We start from the raw sequence: 11,542 nt of genomic DNA, 5'->3' as shown, positions 1-11,542 counted from the left end.
TCGAAACTAGAGATATTGGGACCAACTATGAAGCCATCAGAGAGTTGAAACTTGTTTTGGCCACCCTATAGGAAATAAAGCTACAGGGAACTCAAAAAGCTACAGGAAGCACTGGAATTCCACAAGAAGTCTGCAAGGGGGTGCCTAGGGTCAAATTGGTAAAAATTCTCATAATCCCAAGCATCATAGTGAAAAGTAAGTGGCCCATCTCTCCTGTGTTCATGATTTGATAACTAAAAAGAAAAAAAGGAAAAGGCTCTGCAATCTTCTAGTAATTACAGTGGGCTGGAGAATTAGATAGAATTTTGGGAATTTAAGGGAATTGTGTGGATATAGAAAAAGGTATTAATTGCAGTCATCCTCCAAAAATATTCTAATATTTCAGCCACCCTGAAACTTATACTAAAGTTAGCCTACAAAACCTCCTACATTTAGCTATAACTAGAGAAGAGAAATGGGAGGTGGATTCAACAGAAGAGAACACACAGATACATCAAGGATTCACCTTCATTCCCCTGTGGTAGATATCTTTAGGAGGCATCACTAGTTGGGCTTCTTTGAGTTTCTTAGGGGGTATGATGATGATATAGCCCATGAGTTTTCCATGGCACTCAACCCTTAGGCAAGAACAAGTGCTACCACTATGGTGAGAGGGTTGTCCATTACAATCAACCCTGAGGTGATCAGCAGAGTAACCACACTTCCTCAAGGGGTACAATGGAGGAGGGAGGAAAAGGCTAGTAGCACCTTTGCTAAGAAAAATTTCTTCCTAAATGATGAAGAGCCAATTGAAGACAAAAATGGGGCTAGGAGGGAGAGCCTTTCCTATCCTTGGGATGAGGTGAGCTACCACATCCTAAAATACATTTCTTGTGAAGGGAGGATTAGTGTAGTCTATGGCTACCAATTTAGACTCCTCCATGAGTTGAGGTTCAGAGATGATCTACCCATAAACCAAAGGCTTAGTATGCCTTATTTCCTCTTGCAATCAATTATAGACATGATCTAGAAGGTGCAAGAAGGGAAACAACATCAATTAACACATCATGGACTCATTAACCTAATAAACGAGGATGCCTTGAACCAATTGAGAATTCCTATTCTCTGGTCCAAATTTAGAGACATGGATAGAGAGGCTATCCTCGAAACCCAAGCCCTTGAATATGGTGGGACCCCGACCTCTAGTGATGAAGAGGAAGAAAAAAAAAGAGGAAGAAGAAGAAGCAGAAGCAGAAGTGGAAGAATAAGAATTAGAAGAAGAAGAGAAGGCAGAAACAGACAAAACATAAAAAGAAGGAGAAGAAGAAGAGAAAGAAGAAGAGGAGGAGCATAAGGCAGAGACCAGCCCTGAGAAACATACTAAAGAAGGGGAGAGATCTCCAAGATTGTCTCTTGAGCCCACTAAAAAGGAGGCAGTTGTTGCCTTGGTTGCCTTGAGCACACCCATCAAGTCCAAGAGGAAAAGACAGAGGCAGACTCCCCTCTATTTTAAAATAAGAAGAAGCACTAGGATCAAGCAGGGGAAGCCACAAACACCTACAAGAACTCCCATCATAATTGAAGAGTCACCAAACAAGTAGGAGGAGCTAGGTTCCTTAGGAATGAAGAGTGAGGAAGGAACATCACAAAAAGCAACCCCAAAGGCTCCCATCACCTATGTTAGGAAGCTTGTCACCAGGTCAACATCAGCAAAGCAAACCAAGGCACCTGTGACCCTCTTACAGAAAGGAAAAATCCTGCTACAGGATCCTCAAACAATGCTACAGGAAACACTGTCAGTGCTACAGGAAACACAGAAAAAGCTACAGGAAGGACAACAAGGGTAGAGAGAAGGAAAGGAAGAAACACCATAGGTGCAAGAGGGGGAAACTTCTCCAAAAACATCTGAGGGAGATTTTCCAAAGTTGTAGGAGCCTAGCCCACAGCCAAATCTAAGTTCTTACTACAATTTCATTGAGGGAGGCAAAGTAATACCACATAAATTTTCAATCCCTCTCTTCTTTGAGCTTGAAAAAGAAAGGGCAAGAACACATCGCTGGATGCAAATTGCCAAGTCAAAGAAAGTAAAATATGTGGGCCATATGGAAGAAAAAATCCTAGAGATGGGAAGGGATTTGAGTGAGTTGAGAGACAAAGAACACATCATGAGATATCAATTACATGCAGTAAAGACATGGTTGAGGAGGCATTTGTAGGAAAAAGAGAGCCAATTGTCCTCCACGGCAAGCCTCTCCATGGAGGCACTTCTATGCAGGATTCCATCCAAATCATATGCACTATACCTAAAAGATTAATGGCGACAATTTCAAATTAATACATTATCACAACAGGGGACCATGTCATTCCAAGACTATAGACAATTCATAGAGCTATGTGACAAGAGCACCCTGGAAGACAATGCTAAAATATATGAATGTTACCTACATAACTTTGCCTTGAAAAATTTGAATGTGTGGGGCCCTAATGCAAAGTTGGGGGAGTTGCAGCTAATGGATCTTGCATCATGGATGAGCCATGAGGAGGATAGGGCTAAGGAAGTGAAGAGAATAGTAGAAAAAGAGGAAGGAGAGGCCCTCTACATTAGAGCAGAACAAATAAATTCCATAGCTGTTATTAGTAACCACAAAATCATTTCCAATGATGCTCAACTTCCAACAAGATACCTAGCTACACAAGAACAATTCATCTACCATTTTGAAAACACTTTAAGGTTATTGGGACTAAGATCTAGCAAGCATGTCAAAGGAGATGGAGCAACCTTCCACACAATCTAATGATCATAGAGTATCACTCCCCTGAGAGGTTGAGAAATGCATTGGAAATGACACCCCTATATAAGAACGCCATGAAGAGACTAAAGATCAATTGGATTGGACTAAAACTCAGTTCACCCTTGCTGTTGGGTCTGTTAGAAGTAGGAATGAAGAAGAGGAAAGAAAGCAGTGGGAAGAAATAGATAAAAATGCAAGGTTCTATCCTCAAGAGGAAAATCCATCAATAGAGGCTTGGGATGTTAGAGGGGCCACAAGAGCTATGAAAGATATGGATATAGACTAAGTTGCTAATATGATGAGCAACACTTTTAGTAGGGGGGTGATGACGAGGCTAATAAATATGTAAACTATATGAGTCAAAATTCCACTCTCTAGCTTATTAAAATTGACTTTTCTCACATTTATTTACATATTTTGCTTAGTGAGAAGGGTGAAGGTGAGTTACTATGTCATGTGGCCTAATATGTATTAAATGCAGGAATTGGAGTAGTTTTGGGTTGACTTAAGTGAAGGAACTTGAAATGGGCAAGCAAGAGAGATTTTAGGAGATTGGTCTCCCTCCTCAACTCCTCAAATCATTCGAATATTCCTCCACCATATATCATTAGCTCGAAGTTACTAGTAGCCACACAAGTCGAGTCTATTGGCAGCCAAGCTAATGACATTTAAGAAAGAGTCATTCTCGAGTTAGGGAGCCAAGTATCCCTATTTTCTAGGGAGTTGTTGGGAGCTCCAATTTTGTATAAATAAGAGAGACAAGGGACTCATTAGGATTCAATTTTTTGATTTAGCCAAGAGGCAATTTGAGCTGAAACATTGTGACTATTATTGTTATGTTGTATTTGACATTTTGACGATAATGAGAAATTCTACCTTGATCCAACACTGAGTTGACTCAGAGGGCTTAAGTTCTTGGGTTAGGGCCTAACCCTAGTAGCAGAAGTTCCTATTTTTGTATATGTATTCTTAGATTAAAATGATAGTTAGCTGCTGAATTTATTTATGTTTTGTTTAGCTTAACAAGTATTTGAATTATTGCTTAACCTATTTTCCATTAGTTTGAAGAGGTAGATCATTGGTGCAGTAGTGGAGGAAATTACTCAAAAAAATCTTGTGACAGTGGCCTTTATCTCTTCTCCCTCATGGAATCATGATTAGAGGCCCCCAATCTCACAACCCCAAAAATAGAGTTTGTCTTTTGGTCATGGCATAACATTCTTAGCTAGATCATTGTTTATGATTTCTTGGAAGAACATGCAATTTTTATCATGTTTCCTTAAGTTTTTTGTAGCTTAAAATGCATTCCATTTCATAGATCTAGTCCTTAACAATAGATAGATCAATGTTCTCAAATTCAATTCATGTTTTCCATGTTGACATGTAGTGATGCATAAATGAAAAGAAAAATAGGTTTTGTTGCAAGGATTGTTGATCTGTAGGGATGAACTCATCCAACCAACTCCACCTAGGTCCTCTCCACCTTTTGCCAAGTCATACCATCCCATAGTCCGAACCTCTATTTTGCAACCATCGTGAGAAAGCCACCTTAGGAAAATCCAACCTCCTTGGAGTGTTGGGCTTAGTCTTGGGTAATGTGCACCTTCCCTACACCTTCTATCACCATCATACATCTCTCCAACACCTCACATCACTTTTCTTGCCCCCCTAAGCCCTTCAGCTAACTTCCTGTAGAAAACTAGGACATCCTGTAGAAAATTAGGACATCTTGTAGCAGTTTCCTGTAGCAGCTACATGATCTCTTGTAGTAGCCTGTTTGACCCTGTTTTGACCAAAGATGGTAGTATAAGAGTAGTTTAGGCCCTCATCTTGGATTCCATGCCTATCAATGCCACTTGAGATCAACTCTCCCATGCCTTCTCCCTCTACAAGATTAGACAAAATAGCATAGCATTTACATTTCTAAATGTAGAAATTATAAGATTATTTTTCTGCAAATGTAAAATGAGATCATTAGTGCATGTATGTAGGAGTCCTAGAATGATAGAACAACTTTCGATTTCCAAACAGTCCTAATAGTTAGAGGATACATTGCAAGGTTAGCATAGTTATTTTCTGCAAGTAAATTGTATCATTTCCTAGCTAGATGATTTATGGCATTTCACATCATTTACCATTTAGTGACTTTCATTTCATAAATAGGCAATCATTTACTTTCTTGAATTATATATAGCTTTACATTCACTGTCAGTAATCAGACTCCTTCTAGTCAATAGAAGACTGGTTTGGAACCCTAGAGGTCTAGCGCCCTAGTTGAGAAGTGACATGAGTAGAATGTTGCATTTGTTGTGTATATAGCACTGTCACATCCAAGTTTATACGAAACCCTAGGTTGATAAAGTAAATTTGGTAGCCTTAGGAGCTACAACATCCTTGCTGCAATACTGAGGCTCATCATGAAGTACATCAGATCCTGCATTACCTGCGGCATTATCAAACTGAACATCAAGAAGAAAGGCCTATATACTCCTCTGCATACTCCTATTCAGCCTTGGGAATCCATCTCCATGAATTACATGCTAATCCTTCCTTCTACTAAGCATGGAAATGACTACATTTTCGTGGTCATAGACAAGTTCTCTAAGGTGGCCATTATGGCGGCATGCAAGAAGAATATCACAACAAAAGCCATTATTAATCTCTTCTTTGAACAAGTGTGGGTAAATTTTGGGATCCAATAGTCCATTATCTCATATTGGGACAATAGGTTCCTATGTACATTTTGGTCAAATCTCTGGTAGATGTTGGATACTAATCTCACTAAGTCTAGGATTTTCCACCCCCAAACTGATGGCCAAACAAAGGTCATCAATAGGATGATCATACACATTCTCCATATGTACATCTCGAAGCATCCACGAACATGTTACGGAAGCCTCCCCTATGTCCAACACAAGTACAGTAGAGCTCTCCATAGATCAACTGGCCACAACCCCTTTCAGGTGGGTTTAGGATTCCAGCCACTATGTCCCATTGATGTGGTCATACCATTTGTAGCTACTTAGGCAGATTCAACCCATGTATAGTCCAAAGATGACAGGGCTAAAAATTCATTGAGCGCATTCAACACATCCGCCAACAAGTCCATGACATATTGGATAGAGCCAATGCTAAGTACAGGCAATGCCATGATCAACATCGGGTGCCACACAAGTTCCAGGTGGGCGACAATGTTTGGTTACATTTTAAGAAGGAACACCTTGTTGGGCCCCACTACAGGCTTCGCTCACTCCAATATGGTCCTTACAACATCACTAAGGCTGTAGGGGACAATTATTTTGAGCTCAACATTCCACCATTCCTTGGCCTGAACCCAATGTTCTATGTGGACCGCCTTCGACCATTGTTTCCACCATTACTAGACACATCAGACGTTGCAGAAAAACTTACACCAACAGAGTTAAACATGGATTGCATGGAATAGGTCACAGTTGATCGGATCATGGACATGTATATCAAGAACACTCGCTAGTAGAGGATCCATTGTACCAGGTTGTCAAATTTGGCCAACTCCTGCACCAAGGCAAGTGGCTCACCAGGGACCAAGTACAGTAGAAGTTTCCCCATCTCATGGAGGCACTCAATGCAATGGGGACTATTGCTTCCTAAGGGGGGAGGACTAATCCAGGTGGATAATGTTGGTTACCTACCTATTCCACTTGGATCCACACCGTTTTTTTTTGCACTTTCCTTAATTGTAGCACAACTTACTATTTTTGGCAGTTTTTTGGGTCTTGAACTTCTGGAGCCATTTGAGGAACTAAAAGACGTTTTTAGGGAAAACAGAGAGACCAAAAAAGTTCCTGATCCGGATTTAAATAGGAACGCAATAGATTACAGAGATAACCATAAATATAGAGATGCGATAGCCATAAAAACAGAGATGCAGCGGAAATAATACTTCATTTCATTAATGGGGAATACTGAAATATGCTTACAAATAGAAATAACCCAGCTAGGGCGATGGTAGCTTATCTCTGAGAAGAGATGTGTCGGCTACATGCCTCTGAACTGTTTCGAACTGTGTTACAATGAGGCTCGAGGGCCTATTTATTGTTGAGAAACAATGGGAAACCCTTCACATTCCAAAACCTAACCCTAGAAGATGAAACGCCAAATTGTGGGCCCTGTTTTTGGGTAAGTTGGTACATCAACTTCCCAGGGTCGCGAATTGGTCGTCCTATCTCCATTTGACGCGCATGATAGCCCGTTGGAAAGATCTCTCCAAGGACTACGACGAAAAAGACAATTTTTATCAAAAAAATCGCTGGCGGTGGATTTCCCAAAAAACGTCGTTTAGGGCCTCAAAACGGCTCCGGAAGTTTAGGACCCGAAAAACTGCTAAAAATAGTAAACTGTGCTATAATTAAGGAAACTGAAAAAATGGAAGAGACAGTTGTGGGGGTCCAAATGGGATAGGTGGGTGGCCATCAACATCCACCTGGATCATTCCTCCCCCCTTAGGAAGCAATGGTCCCCATTGCGTTGAGTTCCTCCCTGAGACGAGGAAGTAACTGCTGAGCTGGGTCTCTCGTGAGCTGTTCTGCAATCGCTGATGTGTCCAGAAATGGTGGGGAGCATGGTCGACGATGGTCCACATTGAACACTCGGTGCAAGCGAAGGAATGGAGGAACGCTGTGCTTCAAAGCATTGTTTCCCATAGCCTTGTTACTGGTGTAAGGACCATGTCGAAGTGGTCTGAGTTTCTGATGTGTTCTGGTAAGGCGCTCCCTCTGCAAATGTAACCAAACTTTGTCGTCCACCTGAAACTTGTGTGGTACCCCTCTGGGTAAGGAGAAGTTGTTCCTGTGTTCTGTCATGACTGTATCCCTCTGTTGCTGCTGCTGTGTGGAGGAACCCTTCGCGGGGGTCATGGATGTAGCAACGATCTTCCCCTTACTTTGGGAGTGAACCAGACAGAAAATAAATTTCCTAGTCTGTGAGATGAGCTTGCTGCCTTTCTTAGCAGTAATCAAAGAGGTGGCGGTAGGTGGGGCTACCTCCGGTATCCTGTATAATGAATTATCCAAAGAAATGATGACAGCGTGAGGCCTTGACTCATACACAGCATGTCGCCTCCACAAGTATGGCTGGCCTAATAGTACATCACAAACATCTAGAGGTGTAACATCACACAATACCTCGTCTGTGAAGGGCTTGATGCTATAGGGAAGGCGGCACTGCTGGTGAACTTTGAGATCTCATCCTTCGTGAAGCCAACCGATACTGTATGGCTGTGGGTGTGGTGTAGTTGGTAGGCCCAACCGCTTCACGACCTCTACTGAAATGAGGTTCTTTTGGCTGCCACTGTCGACAATGAATTGCAGTGGCGAACCCTTCACCCACATCTGTGAGTGGAAAAGACGTTCCCCCTCCTCTGGATCTTCGGGCTCATTTTTCTGGATCTTGGCAGTAGCAACAATGGCACTGGGATCCGCATCAATGATCTGCTTCCCTTTGTCATTCCCCTTGTCGGGTTCTGACTCAGAGTCGGAACATGCATCTAATTCGGAAGCCTTCAACTCGGCCACCAGCGACTGCTTGGTCCGACACTCACTTGTGTTATGAGTGGGACTCTTGTGGAACTCACACCACTTTCCTGTGTCCTTCTTCGGCTTCGTGGTGTTGTTCTTTTCTGACAGGTTGTCTTGGGTCACCCCGCCTTGGTTTTGTCCTTTGGGCTTTGGATTTGCAGATCCAAAGTCTCGCTTCTTCTATTTGAACTTTTGCTCGATTTTGACAGCGTATCGGTATGTTGTGCCGAGTGAGGAGATGTTCAAGAACTCCATCTCTTCCTGGATGTATCTATGTAGGCAGCCGCGGTATTTGAGTACCAGATGTAGCTCAGAATCTTTGATACCCAATTGTGTGCGAAGGGTATGAAAAATGTTTGTGAACTCCGGTACATCTTGCTCTCGTCCCTGCCGCAGTGTGGTCCATTTGATGTATTTGTCCTCATAGCTTCCGATAGGGTAGTACTGCTCCTTGATGGCATCTCGGAAGTCATTCCAAGTGGGTGCAGCTGAAAACAGTGAACCTGTACTTTCATCCTTCTGTTCGCAGTAGGTTTCCCACCAGTCCTTGACGTGGGGGGCTGCTTTGAGAAGAGCGAAAACAATCTTTTCCCGACTTGAAAATTCATGAACAGAAAAATACCCATCTAGCAGATTTAACCATTTATCTACGGCATCTGCGTTTATTTGACCCTCGAAGATGGGGATTTCAAAATTAACTTGTACCTTAAACGGTGTGGCATTTCTAGAGTAGCTGTTGGAAGCCGATGCGTCGCCTTTGGGTAGCCGCTGAAGGATTTGGGCAAAGCTGTCCATCATCGCGTTCCTTTGTCACTCGAGGGCTTCTTCGAGCAATATTCTGATAGGATCTCCTGCCCCCTCATCTTTCTTCTCATCCGCCATGGGAGGTCGTCGAGATTTGCGAGGCTGGTCTTGCAAAGGTTCGACCAATTCAAGCCCTAACTCCTTATATCCTGACCTCGTTGGGGACATGCAAAGAAAAACAGAGAAAAAGCAGACCGCTTTGATACCACTGATCTGGATTTAAATAGGAACGCAATAGATTACAGAGATAACCATAAATACAGAGATGCGATAGCCATAAAAACAGAGATGCAGCGGAAATAATACTTCATTTCATTAATGGGGAATACTGAAATATGCTTACAAATAGAAATAACCAGCTAGGGCGATGGTAGCTTATCTCTGAGAAGAGATGTGTCGGCTACATGCCTCTGAACTGTTTCGAACTGTGTTACAATGAGGCTCGAGGGCCTATTTATTGTTGAGAAACAATGGGAAACCCTTCACATTCCAAAACCTAACCCTAGAAGATGAAACGCCAAATTGTGGGCCTTGTTTTTGGGTAAGTTGGTACATCAACTTCCCGGGGTCGCAAATTGGTCGTACTATCTCCGTTTGACGTGCATGATAGCCCGTTGGAAAGATCTCTCCGAGGACTACGTCGGAAAAGACGATTTTTATCAAAAAAATTGTTGGCGGTGGATTTCCCAAAAAACGTCGTTTAGGGCCTCAAAACGGCTCCGGAAGTTTAGGACCCGAAAAACTGCTAAAAATAGTAAACTGTGCTATAATTAAGGAAACTGAAAAAATGAAAGAGACAGTTGTGGGGGTCCAAATGGGATAGGTGGGTGGCCACCAACATCCACCTGGATCAGTTCCAAACCAATTATTGGTTTGTTTTTGGCCTCCTCTTCATGATCTTTGAAACAAGGTATTATCATAGCGAAATGGAGATCGTATGCCAAAGTTACGACCCTAGGAAGTTGATGTACCAATTTACCCAAATAGGGCCTACAATTTTAGCACTTCATCTCTTAGGGTTAGGATGTTTAGGGTTTTCCATTTTTTCTCAGTAATAAATAGGCCTTTGAGCCTCATTGTGACACCTTTCACTGGCATGTAGCCACCACATCTCTTCTTAGAGATAAGCTACCATTGCCCGAGCTAGTTTATTTTTATTTCTATGTGTAAGCATATTTCAATTCTTTAATATTAATGAAGTGAATTTTTATTTCTGCCGCATCTCTGTGTATATGGGTGTTTCTTTATTTTGTTGCATTCCTGCATACATCTGTATTAATGGTATTAGAGTGGTCTGCTCTTTCTCTGTTTTTATTTGCATGTCCCCAAAGGTCAGGGTATAAGGAGTTAGGGATCGATTTGGTTGAACTGTTACAAGACCAGCCTCACAAAACGAAATGACCTCCCATGGTGGAAGAAAAGAAAGAGGAGGGGGCAGGAGATCCTTTCAAAATACTGCTCGAGGAATCCCTTGAGCAACAGAGGAATGCAATGATGGATAATATTTCCCAGATCCTTCGACTGCTACCCACAGGTGACACATATTCATCTAGTAACCACTCTGGAGGCACGACTCCTTTTAAGGTACAAGTTAACTTTGATATTCCCATATTTGAGGGCTAAATAGATATAGAGGCCATAGATAAATGGTTAAATCTGTTGGAAGGATATTTTTCAGTTCATGACTTTTCCAATTGGGAAAATATTACTTTTGCACTTCTCAAAGCTTCCCCACACATCAAGGACTGGTGAGAAACCTACTATGAACAAAAGGATGAGAGGGAATCTTCATTGTTTTTAGCCGCACCCACTTGGAATTCTTTTCAAGATGCCATCAACGAACAATATTACCCTATCGGGAGCTCTGAAGATAAATACATAAAGTTGACCTCGATACAGCAGGGAAGGGACCAAGATGTGCTAGAGTTTACAAATGTTTTTCATAACCTTCGCATGAAGCTAGGTATCAAGGATTTTAAGAGACATTTGGTACTCAAGTACCACGACTATCTACACAAGTACATCTAAGGTGAGATGGAGTTCTTAGACATCTCCTCGCTCAGCATGACATACTGATACGCTGTCAAGATTGAGCAGAAGTTTAAACAGAAGAAACAAGACTTTGGATCTGTGAATCCGAAGCAACGAAAATGCACCCCCAAACCACAAAGCAAAGGACAAGTGAAGGCGGGGTGTGTTATATACCTAGGGGGGATAATATGGGGTACCAAGGGAGGTACCCAAGGTAATAATATAATAATGGGATGGGCCATAGTAATAAATAAGGTGGTTAACCCATATCATGTAAGGTACCACAAGTAGTTAATAATAATGTAAGGGGCCCATGGTATTAGTTGATGGTATGAGGGAACCATGGTAATGACCCATGGTATTGTATGTATGAGGCCTATA

This window comes from Pinus tabuliformis, chromosome 3_2 (assembly GCF_031772625.1).
Source record: "Pinus tabuliformis cultivar Carrire ecotype Pingquan chromosome 3_2, CPIR1, whole genome shotgun sequence".
Taxonomy (NCBI): domain Eukaryota; kingdom Viridiplantae; phylum Streptophyta; class Pinopsida; order Pinales; family Pinaceae; genus Pinus; species Pinus tabuliformis.
Note: the sequence above shows the minus strand (reverse complement) of the source record.